The sequence below is a fragment of the Oryctolagus cuniculus genome, chromosome 18 (genome assembly GCF_051225735.1).
Source record: "Oryctolagus cuniculus isolate XC-2025 breed Fujian yellow rabbit chromosome 18, ASM5122573v1, whole genome shotgun sequence".
Classification (NCBI taxonomy): Eukaryota; Metazoa; Chordata; class Mammalia; order Lagomorpha; family Leporidae; genus Oryctolagus; species Oryctolagus cuniculus.
This window is the reverse complement of record NC_142884.1, coordinates 25220927-25228084: the sequence shown is the minus strand read 5'-3', so window position 1 is coordinate 25228084 and position 7158 is coordinate 25220927. Positions and strand designations below refer to the sequence as shown.

Here is a 7158-nt window from a genome sequence, read left to right as displayed (position 1 = left end):
CTATCTACTGGCTTACTCCCCAGATGGCCACAATGGCTGGTTCTGGGCCCGGTGGAATCTGGAAGCTCCATCTGGGTCTCCCATGTTGGTAGCAGTGGCCCAAGCACTTGGGCTACATTCTGCTGCTTTTCCTAGGCCATCAGCAGGGAGCTGGATTGGAAGTAGAGCAGCCTGGAAATGAACCGGTGCCCATAATGGGATGGTGGCTTCACAGACAGACGGTGGCTCCACCTGGTACCCCGTAACACCTGCCCCCTGTAATTATCTAGATGTAGTGTAGATACTACCTTTCTTAGTAAAAATAAAAATAACTACTACTTTTGAACATTGATTATGTCTAAGCTGTGGGGTAAATGTTCTCTATATACTTCCTCATTTGATTTTTTTTTTTTTTTTTTTTTTTTTTTGGTAAGAGTTAGAAGTAGATAGTCAGCGAGAGAGCAACTCCATTCCTTCCATTAGTTCACTCGCCAAAAATCCGCAGTGGCCAGAGCTGAGCTGATCCAAAGCCAGGAGCCAAGAGTTTCTTCCAGGTCTTCCACGCAGGTGCAGAGACCCAAGGACTTGGGCCATCCTCTACTGCTTTCCCAGGCCATAGCATAGAACTGGATCAGAAGAGGAGCTGCCAGGACACGAACCAGTGCCCATATGGGATGCCAGCACTGCAGGCTGGGGCTTTAACCCACTGCACAACAGCACGCCCCCCCCATTTGATCTTTAAAACAACTCTTGGAAGGAATGGATCTTGTGATACAGCCGATTAAGCCACTGCTTGGGGCACCTTTGGTTCCATACTAGAGCACCTGATGTAAGTCCTGGCTGCCCACTTCCAGGACAGCTTCCTGCTAGTGCCCTAGGAGACAGCAAATGGTGGATCGAATCCTGAATACCTGCCACCTGTGAGGGAGACCTGAGTGGAGTTCCGGGCTCCTGGTTTCGGCATGGTCCAGGCCCAGTTGTTGGAGACATTTGGAGAGTGAACCAGTAGATAGAAGATTTCTCTCTCTCTCTTGCCCTCTCTGATGCTCTGCCTTTCAAATAAATAAAAATGAATAAACATTTAAAAAACTAAAATAACTCTTGAAGTATGGTGGTAGCATATCTGATAGATCCAAACAAGAGAAATGTAAAATATATTATTCTGATCTTGACTTTTTATTTTATTTTTATTCCTTCTAAATACTGGTTTCTCCTGATTTTCTACTGCCTATACCGTTTCCTATGATTTTCTTTCCAAAGCATAGGCGAGATGTAGAAAGGTTAAGTTGATAGAGATCAAATGGGAGGTGGCGAATGGGTGCTCTAGTGGGCAGAGTGAGGACCATAGCAGCCGCTTCCCCACAGCTGCCCCTACACTGTTGGCTTAGCCGACATGTACTGATCCTTCTCTGTGCCAGCCTGTGGAGACGCAGTGATCTCAGAATCGCTGCCCCAGGGAGCTTGTGTTTTGATTTGTCACAGGTAACTGATGTTGCAGCAGACAGTGCCAGGTGGTGAGCACAGGTCACCTCACTGGGGCCCTGGGATGTGAGTTTGTGTTGGTGCAAGCAGCAGTGTGGAGAGAGGTGTGTCACAGGAAGTAGCTGGGGTCTTTATCCACCCGGAGCAGGGCCAGAGCTATGCTCTCTGCTGTGTGCATCGTGTGCTTGATTGGTCATGCAGAAAGAGCCCTGTGTGTGGTTTACAGAGCAAGATAGTGTACTAACTAAAGTGTCCTTGGCCCTCACCGGAGTGTTGCAGTGTTCCCACTGGTTTCCTTTTTCTGGTCCAGGGTGTGAGCCAGGCCTCCAGCTTGCCTCCAGTGTCCTGTCTGGTTAGTCTCCCAGAGTCTGGGACAGTTCTTCAGTCTTCCTTCATGGCCTGGATGCTTCTGAAGAGTCCTGGTCAGTTATGCTGCAGAGGAACGTTCAGTTTGACTTGGCCTGATGTTCTCATGATCAGACTGAGGTTGTGCGTGTTGGCAGAGAGAGAGAGGTCTTCCATCCACTGGTTCACCCCCCAGCTGGCTGCGACGGCTGGAGCTACGCCGATCCAAAGCCAGGAGCTTCCTCTGGGTTTCACACACAGGTGCAGGAGCCCAGGGACTTGGGCCATTTTCTGCTTTCCAGGCCATAGCAGAGAGCTGGATCTGAAGTGGGGCAGCTGGGACTAGAACTGGCACCTGTATGCCATGCCAGCACTGCAGGCAGCAGCTTTACTTGCAACACCACAGCGCCAGGCCCTATCAGGCATTCTGAATTTGCTACAGTGAGGTTCACTTTTTCCATCATTCCTTCTACAGTTTTAAAACTTTAATTATCTTTTTTTAAAAAGATTTATTTATCTATTTGAAAGTCAGAGAGAGAAGGAGAGACAGAGAGAGAGAGAGGTCTTTCATCTACTGGTCCACTGCCCAACCAGCTGCAATGGCCAGAGCTGAGTTGACCTGAAGCCAGGAGCCAGGAACCTTCCCTGGGCCTCCCACATGGGCACAGGGGCCCAAGGACCCGGGCCATCCTCCAGTGCCTTCCCAGGTCATAGCATAGAGCTGGATTGGAAGTGGAGCAGCCAAGATCTGAACTAGCACCCACATGGGATGCGGGATGCTGGCACCACAGGCCTAGGCCCTAATCCGTTGAACCACAGTACTAGTCCTTTATTTATCTTTTTTTAAAAAGATTTTATTGGCCAGCCCTGTGGCTCACTAGGCTAATCCTCTGCCTGCAGCGCCGGCACCCTGGTTTCTAGTCCCAGTCAGGGCGCAGGATTCTGTCCCAGTTGCTCCTCTTCCAGACCAGCTCTCTGCTGTGGCCTGGGAGTGCAGTGGAGGATGGCCTGAGTGCTTGGCCCCTGCACCTGCATGGCAGGAGGAGGCACCGGCTCCTGGCTTCAGATTGGAACAGTGCGCCGGCTGCAACGTGCTGGCCGTGGCAGCCCCTTGGGGGGTGAACCAACGGAAAAAGGAAGACCTGTCTCTCTCTCTCTCCCTCTCTCTCTCTCTGTCCTACTCTGCTTGTCAAAAAAATAAAAATAAAAATAAAAATACTTTATTTTTTTTTTAACTTTTATTTAATGAATATAAATTTCCAAAGTACAGCTTATGGATTACAATGGCTTCACCCCATAATGTCCCTCCCACCCGCAGCCCTCCCCTTTCCCACTCCCTCTCCCCTTCCTTTCACATCAAGATTCATTTTCGATCCTCTTTATATACAGAAGATCAGTTTAGCATACATTAAGTAAAGATTTCAACAGTTTGCTCCCACACAGAAACATACAGTAAAAAATAATGATTTTTTAAATGATGATGAAATCAGATCAGACCTATTGTCATGTTTCATCCCAGTGAGAGTCAAGTTGGGAATTGATAATTTCTTTTTTTTTTTTTTTACAGAAGATCAGTTTAGTATACATTAAGTAAAGATTTCAACAGTTTGCACCCCCATAGAAACACAAAGTGAAATATACTGTGTGAGTACTCGTTATAGCATTAAATCTCACTGTACAGCACATTAAGGACAGAGATCCTACATGAGGAGTAAGTGCACAGTGACTCCTGTTGTTGACTTTACAAATTGACACTCCTGTTTATGGCATCATAATCTCCCTATGCTCCAGTCATGAGTTTCCAAGGCTATGGAAGCCTTTTGAGTTCTCCGACTCCTATCTTGTTTAGACAAGGTCATAGTCAAAGTGGAGGTTCTCTCCTCCCTTCAGAGAAAGGTACCTCCTTCTTTGAAGACCTGTTCTTTCCACTGGGATCTCACTCACAGAGATCTTTCATTTAGGGTTTTTTGTTTTTGTTTTTTTTTACCAGAGTGTCTTGGCTTTCCATGCCTGAAATACTCTCGTGGGCTTTTCAGCCAGATCCGAATGCCTTTAGGGCTGATTCTGAGGCCAGAGTGCTGTTTAGGACATCTGCCATTCTATGAGTCTGCTGAGTATCTCGCTTCCCATGTTGGATCACTCTCCCTTTTATTCTATCGGTTAGTATTAGCAGGTACTAGACTTGTTTATGTGATCCCTTTGACTCTTAGACCTTTCATTATGATCAATTGTGAACTGAAATTGATCACTTGGACTAGTGAGATGGCATTGGTACATGCCACCTTGATGGGATTGAATTGGAGTCCCCTGGTATGTTTCTAACTCTACCATTTGGGGCAAGTCAGCTTGAGCATGTCCCAAATTGTACATCTCTTCCCTCTCTTATTCCCACTCTTATGTTTAACAGGGATCACATTTCAGTTAAATTTCAACACTTAAGAATAACTGTGTATTAATTACAGAATTAAACCAGTCATATTAAGTAGAACAGACAAAAAAAATACTAAGAGGGATAATGTATTAAGTTGTTCATTAACAATCGGGGCTATGCTGATCAAGTCACCGTTTCTCATAGTGTTCATTTCACTTCAACAGGTTTCCTTTTTGGTGTTCAGTCAGTTGTCACCGATCAGGGAGAACATATGATATTTGTCCCTTTGGGACTGGCTTATTTCACTCAGCATGATGTGTTCCAGATTCCTCCATTTTGTTGCAAATGACTGGATTTCATTGTTTCTTACTGCGGTATAGTATTCTAAAGAGTACATATCCCATAATTTCTTTATCCAGTCTACCGTTGATGGGCATTTAGGTTGGTTCCAGGTCTTGGCTATTGTGAATTGTGCTGCAATAAACATTAGGGTGCAGACCGCTTTTGTGTTTGCCAATTTAAATTCCTCTGGGTAAATTCCAAGGAGTGGGATGGCTGGGTCGAACAGTAGGGTTATCTTCAGGTTTCTGAGGAATCTCCAGACTGACTTCCATAGTGGCTTGACCAGTTTGCATTCCCACCAACAGTGGGTTAGTGTCCCTTTTTCCCCACATCCTCACCAGCATCTGTTGTTGGTAGATTTCTGTATGTGGGCCATTCTAACCAGGGTGAGGTGAAACCTCATTGTGGTTTTGATTTGCATTTCCCTGAGTGCTAATGATCTTGAACATTTTTTCATGTGCCTGTTGGCCATTTGGATTTCCTCTTTTGAAAAATGTCTATTGAGGTCCTTAGCCCATCTCTTAAGTGGGTTGTTGGTTTCGTTGTTGTGGACTTTCTTGATCTCTTCGCAGATTCTGGTTATTAACCCTTTATCTGTTGCATAGTTTGCAAATACTTTTTCCCATTCTGTCGGTTGTCTCTTCACTCTCCTGACTGTTTCTTTTGCAGTACAGAAACTTCTCAATTTGATGCAATCCCAGTAGTTGATTTTGGCTTTGACTGCCTGTGCCTCCCGGGTCTTTTCCAGAAACTCTTTGCTTGTGCCAATATCTTGAAGGGTTTCTCCAATGTTCTCTAATAACTTGATGGTGTCAGGTCGTAGATTTAGGTCTTTAATCCATGTTGAGTGGATTTTTGTGTAAGGTGTAAGGTAGGGGTCTTGCTTCATGCTTCTGCACGTGGAAATCCAGTTTTCCCAGCACCATTTAGTGAATAGACTGTCCTTGCTCCAGGAATTGGTTTTAGATCCTTGATCAAATATAAGTTGGCTGTAGATGTTTGGGTTGATTTCTGGTGTTTCTATTCTGTTCCACTGGTCTATCCATCTGTTTCTGTACCAGTACCATGCTGTTTTGATTACAACTGCCCTGTAGTATGTCCTGAAATCTGGTGTTGTGATGCCTCCAGCTTTGTTTTTGTTGTACAAGATTGCTTTAGCTATTCGAGGTCTCTTTTGCCTCCATATGAATTTCAACATCATTTTTTCTAGATCTGAGAAGAATGTCTTTGGTATCCTGATTGGAATTACATTGAATCTATAAATTGCTTTTGGAAGTATGGACATTTTGATGATGTTGATTCTTGCAATCCATGAACATGGAAGATTTTTCCATTTTTTGGTATCCTCTTCTATTTCTTTCTTTAAGACTTTGTAATTCTCATTGTAGAGATCTTTAACGTCCTTGGTTAAGTTTATTCCAAGGTATTTGATTGTTTTTGTAGCTATTGTGAATGGGATTGATCTTAGCAGTTCTTTCTCAGCCATGGCATTGCTTGTGTATACAAAGGCTGTTGATTTTTGTGCATTGATTTTATATCCTGCCACTTTGCCAAACTCCTCTATGAGTTCCAATAGTCTCTTAGTAGAGTTCTTTGGATCCCCTAAGTAAAGAATCATATTGTCTGCAAAGAGGGATAGTTTGACTTCTTCCTTCTCAATTTGTATTCCTTTAATTTCTTTTTCTTGTCTGATGGCTCTGGCTAAAACTCCCAGAACTATGTTAAATAGCAGTGGTGAGAGTGGTCATCCCTGCCTGGTGCCAGATCTCAGTGGAAATGCTTCCAACTTGTCCCCATTCAATAGGATGCTGGCCATGGGTTTTTCATGAATTGCTTTGATTATATTGAGGAATGTTCCTTCTATACCCAATTTGCTTAGAGTTTTCATCATGAAAGGGTGTTGAATTTTATCGAATGCTTTCTCTGCATCAATTGAGATAATCATATGGTTTTTCTTTTGCAGTCTGTTAATGTGGTGAATCACATTGGTTGATTTGCGAATGTTGAACCATCCCTGCATACCAGGGATAAATCCCACTTGGTCTGGGTGGATGATTTTTCTGATGTGTTGTTGTATTCTATTGGTGCGAAATTTATTGAGGATTTTTGCGTCTATGTTCATCAGGGATATTGGTCTATAATTTTCTTTTAGTGCTGCATCTTTCTCTGGCTTAGGGATTAAGGTGATGCTGGCTTCATAGAAAGAATTTGGGAGGATTCCATCTTTTTCAATTGTTTGAATAGTTTGAGAAGAAATGGGATTAGTTCTTCTTTAAATGTCTGGTAGAATTCAGCAGTGAATCCATCTGGTCCTGGGCTTTTCTTTGTTGGGAGGGCCTTTATTACTGTTTCGATTTCTGTTTCAGTTATGGGTCTATTTAGGTTTTCTATGTCTTCATGGTTCACTTTTGGTAGATTGAATGTGTCCAGGAATCTATCCATTTCTGATAGATTTTCCTGTTTGCTGGCATACAAGTCCTTGTAGTAATTTCTGATGATTCTTTTTATTTCTTTTTTATGGTGTCTGTTGTTACATTTCCTTTTTCATCTCTGATTTTATTGATTTGGGTCTTTTCTTTTTTTAGTTAGTTGGGCCAATGGGGTGTCCATTTTGTTTATTTTTTCAAAAAACCACCTTC

At 43.5% G+C, this 7158-nt stretch overlaps 1 long non-coding RNA gene across 1 annotated transcript; it reads left to right on the top strand.

Annotated features, from left to right (window-relative positions):
- Window positions 1-3369: 3369 nt before the first annotated feature.
- On the top strand, window positions 3370-4677 carry LOC149120869 (uncharacterized). The gene is made up of 2 exons (XR_016224732.1): window positions 3370-3450; window positions 4402-4677. It is a non-coding gene; the product is annotated as an uncharacterized LOC149120869 (long non-coding RNA).
- The last annotated feature ends 2481 nt before the right edge of the window (window positions 4678-7158 follow it).